Here is a 21,645-nt window from a genome sequence, read left to right on the forward strand (position 1 = left end):
ATCACAGACATGTTAGTTGATCTTTTGAACGCATTGGCCAATCAGGTATTTTTTAGTCGGAATCCATTTACCTTATTTATATATAGGCCTACTGAGCCTGGGCCTGCAACAGATTCTTGGGCCTGCAACAGATTCTTGATAACAGATAACATACCATTATCCTACATGAACTGAATGATTTAGGGTTAAATTAGGTTATGCTTGATGTTCAAAAAGTGCAAGTCAAAACTCACTTTCTCCATCATGTGCTGTCTCCATGTTTCCCTTAAGCCGATCTCTCTCTCACTCACCTGTTTCAGCTCTGTCCCTTTATGATTTACATACAGTATGTGTTAATACCTTCCACTTACGCCCTTCTGGCTCTGAAAAATACTGTAGGCTCTTTTATTGTTCAGAGCTAGAAGGGCGTAAGTGGACTTGCGCCCTTCTGGCTCCAAACAATGTGTAGGCCATACATGTATTTTTTAGAGCCAGAAGGGCGTAAGTGGACATACGCCCCTCTGGCTCCAAACAATGCTCAAACTTTTGTGTTAGGTCTTTGTTGTTTTGTTGCTTTATTCAATACAAGTTGATTTCTGATGCGTCTTTTTGGCACAACTAGATAGAGCTCATCAAGACCTTTAATTTGATATATAGAACTCATTTTGGCCCAAAATGCCACTTACGCCCCTCTGGTTCCAAGCCCTCGATATGCATATGTATATATGTGTATATATGCATGTGTATGTATGCATGTGTATGTATGCATGTGTATGTATGCATGTGTATGTATGCATGTGTATGTATGCATGTGTATGTATGCATGTGTATGTATATATATATATATATATGCATGTGTATGTATATATATATATATATATATATATATGTATATATATGTGTATGTGTATATGTATATATGTGTGTATATATATATATATATATATATATGTGTGTATATATATATATATATATATATTTTTGTTTCTATATATATATATATATATATATATATATATATATGTATGTGTGTATATATATATATATATATATATGTGTGTGTATATGTGTGTATATATGCATATGTACATATGTGTGTATATATGCATATGTATATATGTGTGTGTATATGTGTGTATATATGCATATGTACATATGTGTGTATATATGCATATGTATATGTGTGTGTATATATGCATATGTATATGTGTGTGTATATATGCATGTCTGTGTATATGTGTATATATGCATATGTATATATGTATATAAACATAAACATAAACATAAAAGTAATATTACAACTTACATCTGCACAAAATGACATGCTTGTCTGAATGTGTAATTCCTGTTGTGGATGCGCTCTTCCTGTAAGAACAATGCTGAAACACGAACAATAGTGTTCTACTTACAATGCTATATGTATGGCAGATTGGTGCTGCACATGTTGCACTTAACTGTATTTTCATGATCAAAGTGAATACATGCATCACTGCATGCTTTCAAATTGATAGTTTCACTTTATTTTGCCAGTCTGGATGGCATGCTGTTCTAACATTAACCAATCATACCTCAGGTACTGCCCAAAATGCCACAATAAAAGGAAAGTAAAAAAGAAATATGTTTTTTAAAATCGATTTTCGTTTTCATGATCAATTGACGCTGTCACATTCCTAGCATGAAACATGCCTTTTTATTTGAAAAAGATTTTTACTTAAATTAAATTGTGAATGTAATTGGCTTGAAAGGCTTGGAAATGATGGTTCCTCTGAAAAAGAAAAAAAAAAACTTTTAAGATATAGATAGATATAAAGGGATATAGATAGAGATATAGACAGGAATAACTCAATCTGACTGTGCTTTTTACTCAATCTCAAACTTAACAGTACATTTTACTGCTCCCTGCAGAATGATGCTTTCCTGCAATACAACACTGATGCTCATTCCTTGTTTCGCTGTCACTCCCCACCTACACGAGGGTCAAGCTGCTTTACGACCCATGGTTGTGCTGCAGTGCCCTTGAGCAAGGTATTTATGAAGAGCCTCCGTGGAAACCTAGTTATTTAAGTAGTTGTGAAATCCACAAACCTTAAAAGGATAATTCATGCTAAAAGAGAAAATTTAGTCATTGTTAACATATGTAATTCGAAACCTATATGATTTTCTTTCTTCCATATAACATAACAGGAGAGATTATTTTCTCATAAAATGTCATGCACATTGAAACCCGAAACCTTGACCTGTTTTCCAGTGAGCGAGTTATGATGAGGCACCAATAATCACAAGTGTGAATGAGATTTTGGAGCTTATTTATTACTATGTGCTCTTTTATGTATTATGCTTTTTATATGGAGTGCATCTTGAACATTATGCACAGTATCTCTACTGAAGAAAGTCAGACATACAGGAAAAACATGAGGAAGAATGAGTGTGCGCGCAAGTACAACAAACTTTTGGCTGAACTCTCCAGACTTATGTACTTAGAAATTTGTGCTTAGTTGTTGGACTCATTTATTTTAAGGAAGTGTGTCTCTATCCAAATAATTTTAGCTAAATTGTCCAGACTACTATCCTACTAGCATATCTCATCTGAATTCTCTGATAAGCTCCAAACTTCTCTGCCTCTGAGAATTTTTATATATATATATATATATATATATATATATATATAAATAACTTGAAAATTCTGGTCTTGCTCCAGATGAAGACTCTAAACAACCTTTTTTTTTTTCTTGATACTTTTCAGAATTTGAGACTTATAAAATCTATTTGCAGATTTAGGTTTCTGGCTGTTGGAAACAGGCGGCTTTGGTGACGGTGGAGGTTGTTTTCTCCTTGGCATAGACTAAAAAACAGCTCCCTGCCTCCAACAGTAAAACTCATATTATTTGCAATGAATATTTTTGAATGTTCCATAGGGACTTAATGTTAATTTTTAATGAGCGGGGATCTTTCTGTTTTATCAAACATCAAGCTCTGCAACTGAGATGACATAACAGCACATGAGAGCATAAGGGGCCTTTCACATTTCGCATCTAAAATCGCATAGAAAGTGCGGCCGCGCCGCTTTGTCCTCATTTCATCAAGCGCTTGCGCTCCCGTGGCGTCTGTCGTTGCTATGCAACCATGAACTGCGTTCTCCATGATGACGAGGAAATATCAGAAAAGGATTAATTGATTTCTAACCCTTGCATTAGGTTTAGATGTTTTCATCTCGCATGCGTGTCACGACCGCATTGCTTCTATTATGAGCGTACTTGCCACACGCCTACATTTGAAATGACGAATTTGCACGTGCAAAAGACACGATATGTGAACAGCCCTTAAGGGTCAGCAGAGGAGCAGGTACAGACCCACATGGAATCTGTGCCCATAGACTCTGCCTCTTAAATGCTCATTTATAAAAATATTTTTACCAATGTTTTCATCTGCCATTTAGAATGTAGTACTCTATTTAACACGTTTACTAATGCTTTATATAAACTACTGTTCAAAGGTTTGCCCTCAACCCTACACAGGAAAAGCGATTTGGAGAATGGATGAATGGATCTACATTTTGACTTATGTGCTGTTGTATGTCTTGGAGGCAGATATGTGTAAAATCTGTGTCCAATGCTGAAGAGAGTGAAGGTATTTGTCAGGATAAGGAGATTATATGACAACAGGTTCGCCTCTCTGCTTTATCTCCTCTGTGTAGCCGAGATGATGAAATGCCTTTAGAGAGAGGTTGAGTGGTTCTTCAGAGATCTGTGAGAGAGCTTCATCAGCCATATCTGTCCCGTAGTGATGCCTTTCTATCAGCCTTTTTATTATAGGATTTAAACAAATAGTTTCTTTCACTTTCACATATCACACTGATGAATTTAAAGTGTTTTCTGAGTGGGCTTTATTGTCCCTCCCTTCACCCTGAAACACAGAGCTGATTTATGATAAGATTTGCGATAACTCTGTTGCTCTCTTCTACGCCTCTTTCTCGTGGCTTGGTTTCAGGTATAATTAAGACATTCACTGTCACCAGATTGGCAGTTATGTTATGTTGCGCCCACTGCTCAGTGCCGTCCTCACCCGTGCATCACTGGGAAGTCACTGGGATTGCAGCATCTTAAAAGTGTATTTAATTTATTACATCGTTCCTCCCTCCACTCATCTTTTATTTGTGAAACATGCCCATGATCATTGCCACAGAAGTTCAGCCCCACACAATCTTCAGTATGATCACTTTCTAATCTTCCATTGGATATGGACCGTTGTCGACGTTGCATATTCTCACGATTCCTTGCTGGAACAATGAGTCACAGCCATCCATACGCTGTTACACATCCCATCCCAACCACCCTGTCACACACTCGCTGTTGCTGCTGTTTTGATGGTGCAGTGATGGAGAAATGAAAGCTGGGTTTCTTTGAAAGGTCATTTTAGATCTCTGTGGGCCTTTGTGTGCTTTTGCATGTGCAAACTGGCAGTCGGTGGAAAACTGCATAATGAGGGGGTAGATGGCGTTGTTCCTGCCTGATGATGCAGAGCTGTTACAGACTGATATAAGGGTCTCCATTGCTGTCAAACACTGTCAAACACAGCCAATCAGCACACTGTCTTCAAGCTAAGGGATTTTAGCCAATCAATTAGCACCCTGCATGAACTATAGACTGTTCTGTCACACTGAGATGAGAGGGCTCTGTGTAGAGGTGGGTTATGTCAAAGGACGTGTAGATAGATGAATCAGACTGTTCAGAATGGAATACTAGTGTGCTGCATACTGCACAGATTAAATATGCTAGGGTTTTTGTGTGTGTGAAACAGTATTATACAATGATAAACATTTAAATGAATAGTGAATTGTTCTCTGTTATGTTTGTCACATGATGTCAATATATGATTGTTCAATTCAGTAAATTTGTGTCCAGTTAAAAGGGAAAAAAATTGCATTTTCAATTCAGTTTCTGGTTAAAATGTCTTAAACACTAACAGCGTGACTACACTGGATGCAAAAAAAAAAAGTGACAATTGCAAATCTATTTGTCCTTTGTATCAGAAGTAGCGTGAGCGCTTGAAGTACGTCAGAAAGTGAACAGGGCATCAGTTTATTGCTGGGAATTATTTTTATCATGTCATATGCCGCTCATATTAAATTCTGTTCAAATAATAAGTCAAAATTATGTTAATCACAGCTATTACATCTAGAAACCTGCCAAGAGCATGTCTGAATCATACTTTACCCCAAAATCATATATATATATATATATATATATATATATATATATATATATATATATATATATATATATATATATATATATATATATATATATATATATATATATATATATATATATATATATATATATATATATATATATTTATATATTTATATTTATATATATATATATATATATTTATATTTATATATATATATATATATATGTATATATATATATATATATATATATATATATATATATATATATATATATATATATATATATATATATATATATATATATATATATATATATATATATTTATTTTTTATATTTTATTTTATTTTTTTCCCTCAATGTGGTGATATTTTCGTATCAATTAACAGGCCGGCGTGCATCTAATAAATGATTCATTCAAGAACGTTGTGCAAGTTTACTGCAACAATGGAGCCGCAAACTTCACATACCTTTTGAAAATCCAGTGTTTAGTTGATCCTGGTAAGCGCTCGTTGTCACAGTTGTAAACATGATGGTGGCGTTCTTCTACGAGGGAGTTTAGAGTCATGGCATTTGTTTCCAGGCAGACCATCAAAGAACATGACACACACATCTCCTGGACATCCTGTAGAATTCAACCAACCAGATGACAACTTCGATATTCCTGAAGTGTTTCCAGATAAGTGTTCCATATGCATAAGACTTTCAGCCAATGGTCCGTGGGCGTGACCTCTTAGGCTATTTTCAGATTATCATACTACCTAGTCTCAGTCTAAGTCTGTTTAATATAACTGGGGAAGGCCAAGTAATGTGGAGGAAACAGTGAAATAAATGGGGAGAAGAGTCGTGTAGAGGGAGTGTAGAGTTGTGAGATTGCTCACTGTTGGTACTGGGAATCCTCCAGCACTGATAGTCATGCTTTGTTTAGTTTCTTTATCAATATTGAATTAGTCAGTGGAGAGTGGAACATGGCTCTTACTGGGACCTTGACACTGTGCAGAGGTTGTTTTTTGTGTGTGTGTGTGTGTGTGTGTGTGTGCTTTTGTTTATATTACATTGTGGGGACCAAATGTCCCCATGATGTAATATAAACCTGAGTTCACCTACATCGTGGGGACCAGCCAGCGGTCCCCACAATGTAAATGGGTTTATAAATCATATAGAATGAGTTTTTGTGAAAAAGTAAAAGTTTGCACAGTTTCCTGTGAGGGTTAGGTTTAGGGGTAGGGGCAGGGTAGGGGGATAGAATGTACAGTTTGTTCAGTGTAAAATGCATTGAAGTCTATGGAAAGTCCCCACAATTCACAAAAACAAACGTGTGTGTGTGTGTGTGTGTGTGTGTGTGTGTGTGTGTGTGTGTGTGTGTGTGTGTGTGTGTGTGAGAGAGAGAGAGAGAGAGAGAGAGAGAGAGAGAGAGAGAGAGAGAGAGAGAGAGAGAGAGAGAGAGAGAGAGAGAGAGAGAGTTGAGTGCCATTTAACATGTCGTATTTGTAATTGTTTTGTTTGATTCACTGTAAATGTTGTTGTTTTTGTGGTTGGGTCAATGACGTCCCTCTTGTTTAACATCAGATTGTTATTAGTCCATGTCCATGTCGGGAATGTGCTGAACTACATATTCCATTCAAATCAACTAGTTGTTGGATTGTCTGAATGACTAACCAACTAACCTGGTATGGTTTTGGGTTTGCCTGAGCTCTGACTTGTTAATTAGGGTGAAAGTGTATTCAATGGTACAGAATAATGTTTTGAGTCACATTTTTTTACTTCTTCAGCACTTTGTCTTGCAGTGTTCATGGTGGGACACTCCAACATCGTAAAAGGCAACACTACAACCAAAGACAGTCAGTCTGAATGTTTATGGCTATAGCCAAGGTTTTTTAAATTGGATGAATTTAAAGATACATTTCCGAGAGGGTTTTCAGTGCGACAGTACAGCATGCTGTCAGAATGCTAATTAAATCAGGCACTAAAAATACCACAAAGAAAAGAAAAATCTAAATAAATGAATCAACTAGGCAGTCGTTAGACAGTTAGTCGACATTGTGACCCATCTCTACTCCCATGTGAAGGCGTGTTGTTAGTTGACATCCTGGTTAAGGTTTCTTTGGTGGTCCTCTGAGAGATGATCTGCGTCTTTCTGAGATCCATTAAACATTAAACTCTCAATCTGCATCAGCAAGAACAAAGGCTTCTTCCTGTATACTTCCTCTGTTGTCTTTTCTGCCCGCCCTCCTTTCTCTCTCTCTCTCTCATATGCACACACACACACTTTTTCACAGTATCACTCTCTCCACGTGTCCTTGTTTTCGCTCTCGGCCTCCTGTCGTGCATTACTAGCCAAAGAATAAAGCACCCGTAGAAATGCATTCTCAGACAGCAGATGCATGCTGGTTGTTGTGAAGATCACCATGAGGTCTACTTGTTTTTGCAAGCCAGATCTGACTGACAGATCTTAAATCTTTATTTTGTAAATAATTTCTTAATGTTATTTCTTTTCATAAAGTTTTATGTATACATTTCTTTTTGGGTCTAGTGTATGTGAGAGATGAGTGTCATTTAGCATTACCTGTGTTTGTGTGTGTTTATGCGCGTTTTTCTGCGTCAGGATGGTTGACTAGTCATCTAACCAACAACTAGTTTTTGCTTAGTAAAAAAAGACCTATATTATGATTTTTGGTTCCAAACAGAAACTTGAATCCAAAATTGGTTCTTGTGCTGTATCATATAAAAATGGTACTCCTCTGCATAAAGTTTATACTATTAAATATCAATGTGTATGGATTGATTCTCAATAGGGCTTTTCACACTTGAAATAGTTAAACCCAGGTTATTCTAAACCCCAGGTAAATGGAATCCTGGGTTATTTGGCTTTACGTTTCACACTGCTCATGGGGTTAACAATTAATCCTGGGTATTCATTCGCTGACGTTTCACATTGTACATTCCTAAATCCTGGGTTAATGTTCTTATTTGCGTATTTGCAGTGTCAGTGTCATTGAGTATGCAACCTGTTTACATAGCTCATTGCGCGTCCTCGTATTGCCGACTGTACTATCAAGTTTAAACTGAATGGACATTTTGGATCATAAAGGTAAGAATGAAGTGTTTCCGTGACTGTCCAAAGCATGCAAATATTGAGGCACGCGATTGGTTGTCTGTTGCTAAGCATCTAGCTGTATAATTCGAACACTGCATCGTTTTACACTGTACAACTTTGGCACTGCAATGCAGGGTTAACACAGCAAAACTCTGGAGCAGGGTTTCATAACCCCAGGTAAAAAGTTACAGGTGTGAATTAAAGGTGTGAAACGTTCCTTTACCCGGGTTTAAAAGCAGAGTTTAGAACGTTGATAACCCGGGGTTAAGCGCAGTGTGAAAAGCTTTAACTGTCCCAGTTATTTACAACAACATTTTGTACCTTTTTCTTTAAATGACCAAGTTAGGCATTCCATTCCGATTTCTTTCTTGGTTCCTCATGCTAATAAAACAATTGGCAAAAGAGCTTTTATGTTTAAATACCTAATAGTTTGGAATAATTCTATCTCCCATCAGAGAGTTTTTGAAAGGCTTTACATTTTAAAATTGATTCACCTCTTTTTGTAGGGTTCTCCTATCAGTTTATGAGTATAAGTGGATGGTCTGTAATTGGTCAAGGGGTGTGTTCTTATCTCGGCATGGTTTGTCAATACATGTACATCAGCACACACAAAGTGCTTCAGCGGTGTTCAGATCATAGTCTAGGAGAGAAAAGTGGACCGTCTGAGACAGCTCGCAAATGAGAGAGTGCAAATATTGACTGCAAAAGTGACGCAACTGCGCAGGAGTCATCTATCAAACCTTCACCGCATGTCCTCTCTGTCCTCATTACAGGTGTCTGAACACATGCTGAGATTCACACACTTCCACCCAGGACGAATCAACTAACACTGACTGATTTATCAAGCTCTCTTATGACCAGCTGCAGCTGCAGGAAGTAAGTGTTGTTTTCATTGCTTGTTCTTTGAACTAAACTGAAATCATCCTGAATTTACTTCTTTGTAGGAAAGCATATGTTTAAAGACATCAAAACCATCAGTTATTTATAATTGGCCTGAATTTGTTTTTGTTCATTCATTCATTCTATTTTGTGAATGGTATGGTTTTCTATGGTTCAACAATATGGATGACCTAGTATAAGAATTTAATTTTCTGTGCCATTGTACATTGTTGTTGTGATTTCTGCTAATAAAATGTATCACATGGTAAAGTCATTAGCTGACTAACATTGGTCTCACAGTAATTTGTGATAGTCTTAAAAGTTAAAATGGTTTGAAAATGATAAATCACCATACCAGTCTTTAGTAAAATTTGTATATTTCAAGATTTCATGGAGTTAAATTATAATATTTCTAGCTATGTTGCAAATGAGAACTTATTTAAAAACTTTTTATTTTTTTTAATTTTATGCCATTGTTTCACCCCAGCCTATTAAACTGATTTTTCCTCTTATTATACAAATCTGATGCAGAAGTAATAGTGTGAACCTTGTACAGCACTCATTTTTATCATCAATTTATCATCATTATTCATTAGCACCCCATATCAAAACAGTCTTCATCTTTCACTTCCGAGCAGCTTGTCGGCATGGTAACATTCCTAATTCCACTACAGTGAATGAAACTCTCAAGTGTTTGCTGCCAGTCCTGCATAGCAGCTATCCAAACCTCACTGTGACTGATCCACAGAAACGCTATATGCTTATATCGGAGGGCTCCGAATGTCACATTTCACTTAGCCAAACTAAGCTTTTCTTTGAATATACTTAGTATCCATGTGTTTGAATTGTGCGTTCAGTGTCATCCTCGCAGCATAGGGATGAGCGATATCACAATTTTAGATCATGAACGATTAAAATGCCTCCATGATCTGCTTTCGAAGAAATATCGTAGTATTGTGTTACAGTGCACATTCTGTCAGCTGCAGTTCTAGTGCAGTGCCCGCATCCCAATATATTCTAACGCGACAAACATTCACATCACATGTTTAGCAACACAGCGGTAAGGTTATGCTCATGTGACATTGTGGTTCTTCGCAATCACGAAAGTTTATTTTTTGCATGCATTGTAAAGCTTTGCCAGTTAAACATTTTATAAGCGCACGCACACTAAAAAACCTGTACTTAACTAAGTTCGCTTTCTCGTCTTATTGCGCTTAAACTGTCAAATGCACACTAAGTTTACATAAACATAGTCTGTCTTAAGTGAATGTAAACAGTTGGGAGAAAATCAGATGTCTCTCAATATTAGATATGTGCATGTGGTTTTAAAATGACAGCAGCCTAATATACCTGCTTCTGTTTGCCATTAATGTTAATCAAAAAAAAAAAAAAAAAAAAGACTGAGAATCACTTACTGCTCTTTACTGAATAATTTCAGTAGCTTTAATAAGTATCAGTGTATATATAATATATACAGGGAAGTTAATGTTATTTTTGCCATATCGCCCACCCCTACTCCTGCACATCTGTCTGTGAAAATATGCAGCTGGCTTCCCATGTCCAGGGTCTGTGTTTTTTAAGAGAGGCACAAAAAGACTAAAATATTATGTGATGCCTGTGTAAAACTATGTTGATTTGATATTGTTTGCTCAGTTGAGATTGCATCAGTGTGCTTATTTGTCGACCTCTGTCATCAGCTGCCTCTCTGTTCCAAGACCTTATTCACTCCTCTACATTTTTTTGATTGTGTCACTGACAACCCGTGGGTATTAACTCTGGATCTCAAATAATGAGAATGACTTATAAAAAAGACTTTATGTAAATGTATGAGTAGACACTGAGAGCTGACTGCTGCTGTTCATCATATACATAGTCTCTTTGTCTACACTATGAGTAATGCCAATAACCCATCTATTGAATGGAGCATAAAATAATTGTTTGACATGAATGGCATTGATTGGAGAGCAGGCAGAGAGAGATGAGAGCATTACTGTATAGAATTAGGTGTATTGTGCAACAGCGCTCAATGTGCTCCTCATCCCTCTCTGAACTCTGCTCAAACAGAATATAAGCTGAATTGCTGAGCGCAGCTCTGTCACGGTAATGACATGGGCCGTCGTGATCGATGACTCTCTTACCCAATTGGAGAGCTGTCATTTTTTTCCCCTCCCTTGGCACTGATTTGATTTAAGTTTAGATTGTTGAAGTTGAGCCTGAGGGGATGAAGGGAGTTTTATTTCACTGCGATGTAGAACTGTGTAAAAATAGATATATTTGTAAATACAATCTTCATTTAAATTGTCTGATCTGATACTGCTTCTTAATATTCCCAAATGCCTTTTTACTCATGTCTTACTTATGTCTGCTTTTTAGTAATTTGTTTTCCCTGTGTTTTGCTTTTTAATAGATTTGAATATTTCCAATTTGTGATTCAAAAGTAATTAGACACATTTAAATGATGAATAAGAATGGTTATTGTTGCTTAACATCTTTCATTCTGGTGAATTGTTTGCAAGTGACTCGATGTAATGATACTTTAGCCAAACTAATTTTCACTTGTGCCAATGAAAATAGCTGCTTTGTCACAAGTGTTTGTAATCACAAAAGACAATAATTTCATATTTCAGCAGCTGTTTATTGATTCTCAGTTTGTATCAATAGCCTACTTAAATCCTAAATTGTCTAAAACTAATAAGAGTTAATTCACCCCCAAAAAAATCACAGTTCTGTCATCCTTTACTCACCCTTGTCGTTACAGACCCATAAGACGTTTCATTCATCTATGAAACACAAATGAAGATATGTTTAATGAATCTTGAAAGATCTGTCGAAAGAAAAAATTCACAAAGACAGTGTAAAAGTAATTAAATGAACACGGAAGCTCAAAAACCAGTGAAGTTCGTTCTTGTGCTTCAAGTAAGTATGTTGCTTCAAGCAATAATTTTCTGTTTTTCATACCTGATGTGCTCTATGTATGTGCATTGATCAGTGTTTATATGTGAACCAAAAGCCTAAATTAAATCTAGATAGATTAAATAATTTATCTGGAATTATGTTTTTTGGTCGAATGAACTGTGAAAGAAGTCTCATGTTTCATTAAAAGTCTTTTAATTAAAGTCTTCTCTTAGTCATTTTGCTTTCAAAGATGGACAAAAGTCTAATGGGTTTGGAATAACAGGAGGGTTTTTTTTTAGGTGAACTATACCCTTAATTTTTCCACCATTACGTTTACATTACAGTTGTGGGAGAAAGCATGTGACCAGCAGCTGCAACTTTGTTTTGTTATTTGAACTCTAGGTTAGATGACTCCAATTAGCTCTCAGGAAAGTAATTAGCCTAGAGATTCACATACTGTACTTTTCCAAACTGCACTGTGAATGTGTACAGTTCGTTAAAGGCATAAAAATGTGCCTCTTTTTATGTTTTATCTGTTCATGCAGACTGTTTTCAATTATTGTCCTGACCTAACTGAAGATCAGATCACATTTTATGACCAATTTATGCAGAAATCATTTTTTGTGTACCCCAGAGCTCTATCTGCATATCCCTATGGGTTACAACTATAGAGATGTTTATAGAAATTCCAACATGCTTGTGTGTCTGTGTGTATGTGTGTGGTGATCTTTTGCTGTTTGTGTTGCCTATGTGTGGGTGTATAAATGTGTGTAAATGCAGGCATACTCTTGCGAGTGGGCATGTTAGTGTACTTGAATGATTGTCATTATTTTGCAACCTCTATATTCTGAGTGTTTGAGAGAGAGAGAGAGAGAGAGAGAGAGAGAGAGAGAATGCTTCAGTGTTCTGCTCTGTGAAGCAGCACAGTGACAATGCTCAACAAAAGCCTGCTCCCCTGTGTGTCCGTATATATGTGTGTGTGGTCCCAGTAGTACCATCAGCTCTGCCAGGAAGAGAATCGTGGCCCCTGAACCTTACCCCCGCCCCGTTGTCTCCTCTCCTGTCCTCCTTCCTGCTCTGTGCCAATTAAGCAAGCACCTTACCGACTGAGCGTACCTCCAGAGAGACCTTCCTCACCTAGACATTGAAACCCGGTGCGAGGGAGAGACGTTACCTCCTATTGAGGGTTCTGTCGGCGAAACGTTGCTCTAAAGGACCGTTACAGTATGATTAGTCTAATTCAGACCTCCCTGTAAGGAAAGATTCATTATTCAGAGGGGCCTTGCATGCACATCTCCTCAATTGTATAATGATGTCTGCCTGTATTTGTGTGGCGTGAGAGAAGGAGACAGAGTTTAAAGGCAAGTTTGTGCTTGTGGGGTCCTCTAGGACTTTTGTGTGTATGGTGGGATTGATCACAGCGTGAATGGAGGGTACTGGCAAGAATCTTCCTCAGACAGATACAAAGTGAAAAGATAACTGCAGAGAAGTTGTGCCAAAGAAATTTTAATTGGAGCAAAGAGGCATTCTGTTTATTGTGGTGGATGAAGGAGGGTCCTAAACCCTGGGCCAGAAAAACAGAATGACAATACAGAGTAGAGAAAGAAAGCAAGGTCACTCTCAGATACACACATACGCCCCCCGCCGCTTTTTCTCACGCCTACTCACACAAATGAAGAGTTCACAGAGGCAGCGTTTGCCACTGATTGGCCAGCTGTGACAGCATGCCATCGTATTGAAGCCAAAGAGAGCTGAGTTTCAAACTAATTTTTTTTTTTTTTTTTTTTTTTTTTTTGCTCTGTATAACTGTAGCACCTTGGGTAGAGGATGTGGGCGGTTTGTGGATGTGTAACTTGACAGCGAGAGTGGATCTATTGTCAATTGTCATTTTACCTCTCTCGATGCCTTTGCACAGTGTGACCAATTAGAAAGCTCTAAATACCCATGTCATGATGACACTGTTGACAGGAGCTGGCCGTGATTGGGCACTGTGACATCTTGCTCCCTTCTCTATATATTCTTAACACAAACATACTCTGAAACACACACCTTTCTGCACAGTCTCTGCTTTCTCTCTTTTCACAGCAGGAAGCATTTATTAAGCATGTAATTGAATGCATTTGTGAAAAGTTACGTTTGCATTCTGACCAAAATTTTAGGAGTCAATTTTTAAGAGAGAGTTTAATTCATGTTACATGGACACAGTGTTTTTCACCGCAACTCTGAAAAGATGAACGCAGTGGGCCGAAATGCCAATAAGAATCAAATATTTAATCATTAAAGATGCAATTTGAAGTATTTATTATTGTTATTGTCACTATGGTTACATGCATTACTCAAGGTTATAGCAAGTTAGGTGAGAGGATTCATAATGTAAATGCTTCAGATGAACCATTGTATCACTGGTTTTTTGTTTGTTTGTTTGTTTTGTTTTTTTCCAGTAACTTGTATGTTTTTATTACAAACTTTTTTCAAAGCATAAAAAATGAATTGAAATCATAGATGGCCAACTTAAAGCAACATTCAAAGTGCATGTCACTGCACTTGCTGCAGATTAACTTAAATATTGAAGTAGGCATGCACTGTATGCTTCATTACACTGACCATGTGTTTTCACTGTGGCTAGTTGTGTTTTTAATATGGTTTAAAAATAGTGATTGCAAAGACCCTGTCAAGACCCTAAGTTCTGTTCCATTCACTTGCAGTCTGTCTAGTTGTATTCATTTTATATGAATTTTTCATTCTGTACATTTATAATGATGTGAATCCTAAATTCTATTTTAGCATTTTCAGTCCCCCATCTTTTTATTTATTTTATTTATTTATTTATTTTTAAAAAATAGTATAGTGTTTTAATCTTGTTCATTTACTGGTTCTAAAAATAAATAATTATAAATAATTCAAATAATTATCAGCCATAGTTTTAATTTTGGTGCTTCCCTAAATAAATTTTTTTCCTAAATAGTTTTTATGATAATAAGTAGGCTTGCTACGGTAGTTGTTGTTACCGGTGTTACAGTTTCATCACTTGCCCACCGCTGCACAGAGGCAATTATTGCAGTATCCGTTTTTCTGCGTTATATGATCAAGCTCTTATTCATGCAAATGCTTTAAAACTATTCAAGCATGACAAGACAAAAGAGAACGCGCTGTCTGTGAATGTCCTGCCTATGTGACACACACAAAGCGTCAGCATAGAGTTCTCCTCCACGCTTGAACGAACCATAACACACACACAAATTATGCCAGAATGTCCTTTTTGTCGAGTGTCCTCATAAGAGCAGTCTTAAACGAGTTAAATTAAGTCTTAAATGAACGTAAAGATCTGTGAGAAAATGGGACGCGTGTCAGATCCATGTCGTGTGCAGCAGCAGCAGAAGTGTCATCAATGTTAATCAAAGAACAAAGGTAAGAGAGAATTACTCGCTGCTCTTGACTAAAGAAACTTAAACCTTCTTTTCCTTAATTATTTGGTTCCACAGTCTCCACGGTTTGATTTTCAGTTTTTTTTTTTATATATATATAAAAAGCCTATTTGTTATTTTATATTAGGCCTAGCATAGTGTATTCTTATTAGTTTTGTTAATAAACGTTCTGTGTTTAATATAAGCGAGTTTGTCGTTGTACAGTTTTGTTTTTCACTTTCAAATTAGCAGCACTTGCTTGAATGGTGGGCTATTATTCTTAATGAAAGTAAAATGCACATGGCCACACTGGCATTCATAAGTAATTTAAAAAATAATAATAATAAAAAAAAGAGGTGGAGGCCCCGCCCCCCGGTGACACCGGTATTACCGGTGTTGTCATATGTGGATTAACTGGTGGGAAAATTTTCTCAACGTCACATCCCTGAAAATAAGTAAATTTCCAGATACTCAAGCTCATCCTTAGTATGTACAGAAGAATTTGAGAAAATACAGTCATCAATCCAAACACTGACAGTGTGAGCCTTGGAAAATCAAAAATGTTCAGCTCTCTTTTCGTGACTGTTTGCGAAGTGCTTTTGTAACAGAAGTAGGAAGGCAGTTACTTTATATATCAGCCACCAGTAAGACCCCCTACCAGATTTCAGTTGAGTGCCACCATGGCAATTGTAGTTAAGTGTGCTCCCTTCAGCAGAGCACTTTCAGGAACTGCCTTTGATCAGATCTTCCTGTGAACTCCTCAGCAACCCTGCCTGCTTTCGCTCTAGGAGGACGGACATTGCTAAGGGACATAGTGCCATCAGCCCTCCACCCCTGCTGCCTCGCCTGCACACCGCCAGACATCAGAAAGCATAAAGATAGGAGGAAATAGCATTCCACTCTTAGGGCTTTTCAAGATGACTGGTCACCTCTGCTCAGAGTTGTGCTTGGTTAAAAGACACTTCAGTCACATTTGAAGGTTATTCAAGAAGTTCTAGAAACTTCTGACTGGAAGTGGGTAGAGAGGAACTTCTTTTGTGTGTTTTGATGGTTTTCACTTCTTCTTACTATTCAGAAGAGCTTCAGGGAAAGACAACTACAAGCTCCTCATTTTTATTTTAGGCAAGTATATTTTGGAAATGAGAAGTAAACAAGTTCTCTTAGCATATTAGACCACACATTGCATTAAAGAACAATCTGAGTTAATGGTACATCCCAACAACAGCAATTATGTTGCTGCCAGGATGCACTGGTTTGAGCAACAAGGTGAGGTGCATTAGCTAGTTTGTGCAATAGATTGTGTCTAATTCCCTTGCTGCTCAAACTCATTGTGCTCTTTTCACTGAAATACTTTGTCTAGCGAGATTGTATTACAAGTTACTCATGTTAAATCACTAGAGTAGTCTGTTTTAGTAAAAGGCAAGACTGTCTGATTTAGATTATTTAAGGTTTTTTTGGCAGGTTCTCCATAATAAGAAGGTATAGGAAAATGCTCTGATCAACTTAGTCCTATGCTATAGTCCATCTTCACAATACCATAGAGTTCTCTGAAGTATGGCAGCCTGTAAATGGGATTTGGGCTTTTGGAGTATATGTGTTCCTGTGTACCACGCTGACCTCTAACCTGTTAGAAGAGAAGTGTGTGGGTGTTGTGTAAGGGCAGGTGAGGTCAAAGTCTACCTCTGCAATCTTTCTGTCCTAAATCTGCCACCACGCCTGTGCTTTCAGGGCAAACTGAAAATAATTGTTCAGTTCGAGATGCAAAATTGAAGCATATTCAATAGTGGCTTCTGACTTTTGCACCTTACTATATGTATAATTGAATGTGTGCAAAACATTTTTATTCATAGAATGTACTTGCATTCTGTTTTTTTGTAGAAGACATGTAGATATTTATTTACACTATTGAGCTGTGGCTCTTTAATAAATGTATTGAGTTGTATTGAGAAGATTCTAGCTGTTAGTCAAGCAGATGAGATGTTGAAATAGACTATTCAATCATGCCTGTAACATGTCCAACCTTGACCTTGCCTCTCTTTTGGTTTGATTAAGACTTTGACCAGCACACTCAGAACTCTGTGCTCCCATATGAGAAGCAGCCAAGACAGTTAAATTGTGTAAACAGGACTCTCTCTCTATCCTCCTACGCTCATCCTTCACTTCTCAATAATGATGCACAGCACAGCCTATCACTCTTTGCCTGCCTCTATCATATTTTCTGAGTTAGTCTTTTAAGGATGTTCACACTAGCAGCGATTTGCAGTGAAAAGAGACCAGAAGTCATTGTTTTAGGTAGTTTTGTTTTTTGGTTATCTTGCCTGGATATAGCCATTGGATATAGCATTTGATTAGGAACACCTACTGGTGTGCTACTACTGTACAGCCACAAGGGATTATATGGTGGTCATCACACCATACTTACTAATGAGGTCAGGGAGGCCTGGAGGTCATCCAGCGGACAGGGTAAGCCAGACAGGTGGTCAGATTCCTCCATTCTGTCTTTGGAGCAGGCACGTGTCCCCCATCCCACACATGCACACATGGTGGGTGGCCGGCTTTGCTCTCCTCTGCAGCATGCAGGAGCGGAAGGTTTATTCTCCAAACAGCCATGTGTGGTGTTGCAGGGTGGGAATAACTTGATCTCAAGGCAAATTGAGCTCAGGCATGCCCTCAGCGTCTCCTAAGCTTGATCCTCGTCTCTGCAGCTTTCCTGCTTTCTCAGTTCCAACCCCGCTGAATAGCTCTAAACCAAAATTGGCCAACTGAAATATACTCACAATTACCAGTCACAGTGCAGTTAGCGTGTGGCAACCGAACCTGCACACTTTTTCACTCACACACATACTCCGACTTTGATCACATGCACTTCTGTATTGTGGTGACGCTCCAGAGCTTGGATTAGCAGGGATGATAGGCATGACATTCTCACCAGCAATGTAAATATTTTGACACAGCCTTCCCAATGCCAGTGGGCACATCACGGCTGCCACCTGCGAGAGAATTAGGGAGAGGCGTCTCTGACTGACTGCCTACTGCAGCACACTCTCATGACAAATCGGCCCTCTAATGAGGTGCCATTTTTAATCGTTAAATATTTATTCTGCAGTAATGAGAGAGATTAGCCCTCAATATTTTTCAGCGTGGGAATCTGCTAATAGAAGTTTTTTTTTTTTTTTTTTTTTTTTTTAAAGTGGAACGTTTTATCTGCTTCTCTCAAGCCATTACATTGTTGCAATGCTTGTTGTCATTCCTAGCAAGATCTGGTCTTTCAAAATCTTTTGATGTTAAATTAACAATGAGCATTAGTAAGTGTAGATGAAAAGGATTTTTCTGATCATATTTTACTCTGAGTCATGAATCTCACACTTGTGTGGCCACAGAGTTGTTTCCTCAGCGAAGCTTGTGTGGCATTCACAAAATCAGTTGAAATTCAAAGGAATTAAATTTTGTATTTTTTTACTTGGAAAGCATGATGTGTCAAGACAAACTTTGAATGTTGCCTTGAGTGATGGAAAGATGTAAAGAATTTTTAAAGTCTTAAAGTGTGAAGGTTTATAGGCCATAACCAGAATTCGTTCATTAAAGGGGGGTATCACGCACAGTTTCTGCCAATCTCATGTTAATCTTGAGTACCTATAGAGTAGTAGTGCATCCTTCATATCTCCAAAAAGTCTTTAGTTTAATCGTATTTATAAAAGATACATAGTATTTCCGAAAACAGCCGAGTGCCTGGAGGCGTGTCGTTGTGAGCGGAGATAGAGTGATGCACTATCACATGTACGTTTTGTGTAGAGATCGTCTACAAGCTATCATTAGTCAGCTAAACAACTGTATTTAAACACACAATACACCATCACATTATCCCTGGATAACTTTTGAATCACTGTAATGAATATAGCATATGAATGCTGAATAATGAATTTATTAATTCACTACGTTCGTGTTGTTTACATTTCATTATATGCACTCAGGTGCCGATTGCCAACAAAACAGACATTTGAAGCAGTTTTACTCACCACCTGCTGTTTTGACCGGCATCATCATTATTGCTGAGACCGCTCCATCTCTCAGTTTCAAACAATCTGTAAATCGAGTGTGGAACTGGGCCTTGTTTATGAAACCATAAGCGCCGATCCTGAGGGCTCGAGCAGCCATGGAAAAACACGAGATATTATCCATTCATTTTAACCAATGAAAAAGTGATTGTTACAATCAGTTTCTATGGTTATTTTAATAACGAATGTCGAGAGCGCATCAATGTATTGTGTGAGGACAAAACTCTCAGCTCCACTTAACACTAGGTTCTTTGGGAAACAAGGTTATCTTTCCCTCACAACCAGAAATACACTACTTTGGTGACATTGTTGATTTCATGCAGTCCTGTGACCTGTGCAGTGCTGCCAACGACTTCCGTAAACCCGACCGCACGTTTATAGGCGTGCTTTTGCTCTCTCGCTCTGGTCAACATGCGCGCGCCCTTCCGGGATAAGTGCCCGTACAAGGAAATTCCGCCCTCGTTGACTTCACTCAGGACCATGCTTGAAAAAGAAATCCGACGGCTGTGATGATTTGGAAGAGAATTTTTGGAACAGAAATACTGTCATACGTCCAACCCTAATTCTAATTCAAATTCCAATTCCTGTGGTGTGTGGCTATTTCAATTCAAATTCCAACTCATGTATTAAAAGCAAGCCTATTCTTTAACTGACCTTATGACAGATAAATGACTGACAGCCAAATCTGATAAGCTGGTAAGTCATTTGCCGGTTATTATCCACCATTTTGTCAGCCAGACTTACTGAATTTTTATTTTTTTATTCCCAACATTACGAGGGGAAAAATGTATTATTGTGGCACATGTAATTTAGATAACAGGTATCCAGAGAGTCTAGTGAATGGAGTTGTCCATTCAGTTCCAGAAACCAACCAGTAATCTCCAAATATGCAAATGTTTGATCAGTCTTTGTGGTAGACTGCATGAACAATTACACTACAAATTTTTAATGTCCAAAAGCAAAACATTTGTAGGTTTGCATATTTGATTTTGACTGTTTGACTTGGGTAAATTTCACTTTGGTAAATTTCCCCTTGCAATTTCACTATTTTCTCATTTTCTACTGTTATGTTATATTTAGTGTTTCAACATAAAAACCTGATTTGTTTTTGCACATTGATTCCCTGCATTTGAAGTAATTTATTCTAAAATCATCAGTTACATCAGCGAGTAAGCAGACTTGTGACATCATTTTGTTTGACAGAGTACCCACCCTTGTAAAGCAATTGTTTTCGTAAGGTCAATTCTGATTTTTGCACTGACTGTCGCCAAAAGACATTGCATCCTATTCTAAAATGGCAGCTCTTATAAAAACGGCGACCCAGATTTGGAGACTCCTGATTTAAGCTTGTCCCAGTTGTGTTAGTTATTTAGTCTCTTTGTCCTCTCCAGTTAAGCCTGGATTGTTAATTGCTGTCCTGTAATCCCACAATTAACAGAGTCTGTGCTGCTAGAATTATCAGGAGATCAGTGGCCAGCGACAGTGAACCCAGCCGGAGCTCTTCAGCATGCTACTCACATCAGTAAATCAGCTTAGTTTGGGTAATTCCTTTTCAGTCACTCATTATACATTCTGTTTTTGCACTATTTTCAGAGAGGCAGAAAGAGAGAAGCCAGTGTTCTCAAAAGCCAAACATAAGCAGAGCTTTATCAGCACCGCCGCCCTCATTCTCACATAGCACTCTGAGAAATGGACGGATAAAATAAACACTTTAAAGATGTAGTTTAGCCACACTTCATATGCCCAATTGAAGTCTGAATGGGATGAAAAGCAGCAAAGTGCTTTTATCTTCGTCCACACTGATAGAAATTCATAGACTTGATAGACCGAGTTCAGCTTGCAGGGAGATTAAAATGGAACTGACTTTTCGTTTTCTTCTTTCTTTTTCTGTTTTTCCCCTCTCAGCTGAAATCAGAAATGCCATGAAGAAGACAAATGGTGGGGGGAGTTTTGTCCTTTCTTCTTTTGGTTTTTGTTCCGCCTGTGTTTCATGCACTGGAGTTGAGTCTATTTGGTGTGTTATTCATGGTGAATAATCGCACAGCGGTCTGTGGAATTTGATGGTCAGCATTGTGGTGTTTGGGTAGGGAGGGCTTGACCCTGGGGTTGCTGGGGCAGAGAGGCTGAGGAGAGGGTCCCTCACA

General features: G+C 37.8%; 1 protein-coding gene across 8 annotated transcripts in view; it reads left to right on the plus strand.

Annotated features, from left to right (window-relative positions):
- The window catches only part of ndst2a (N-deacetylase/N-sulfotransferase (heparan glucosaminyl) 2a), a 137,971-nt gene that overhangs the window by 94,697 nt on the left and 21,629 nt on the right, over positions 1-21,645 (plus strand). For 7 of the 8 annotated variants that reach the window (XM_067386135.1, XM_067386136.1, XM_067386140.1 and 4 more), the window contains one exon: positions 9,042-9,144. The gene's annotated coding sequence lies outside the window, so the exon portion shown is untranslated. Of the gene's footprint in view, positions 1-1,884; positions 2,005-9,041; positions 9,145-21,645 lie in introns of all 8 variants that reach the window. The other variant, XM_067386138.1, reaches the window with a different exon arrangement.

Source organism: Chanodichthys erythropterus, chromosome 5, assembly GCF_024489055.1.
Source record: "Chanodichthys erythropterus isolate Z2021 chromosome 5, ASM2448905v1, whole genome shotgun sequence".
In the NCBI taxonomy this organism is placed as follows: domain Eukaryota; kingdom Metazoa; phylum Chordata; class Actinopteri; order Cypriniformes; family Xenocyprididae; genus Chanodichthys; species Chanodichthys erythropterus.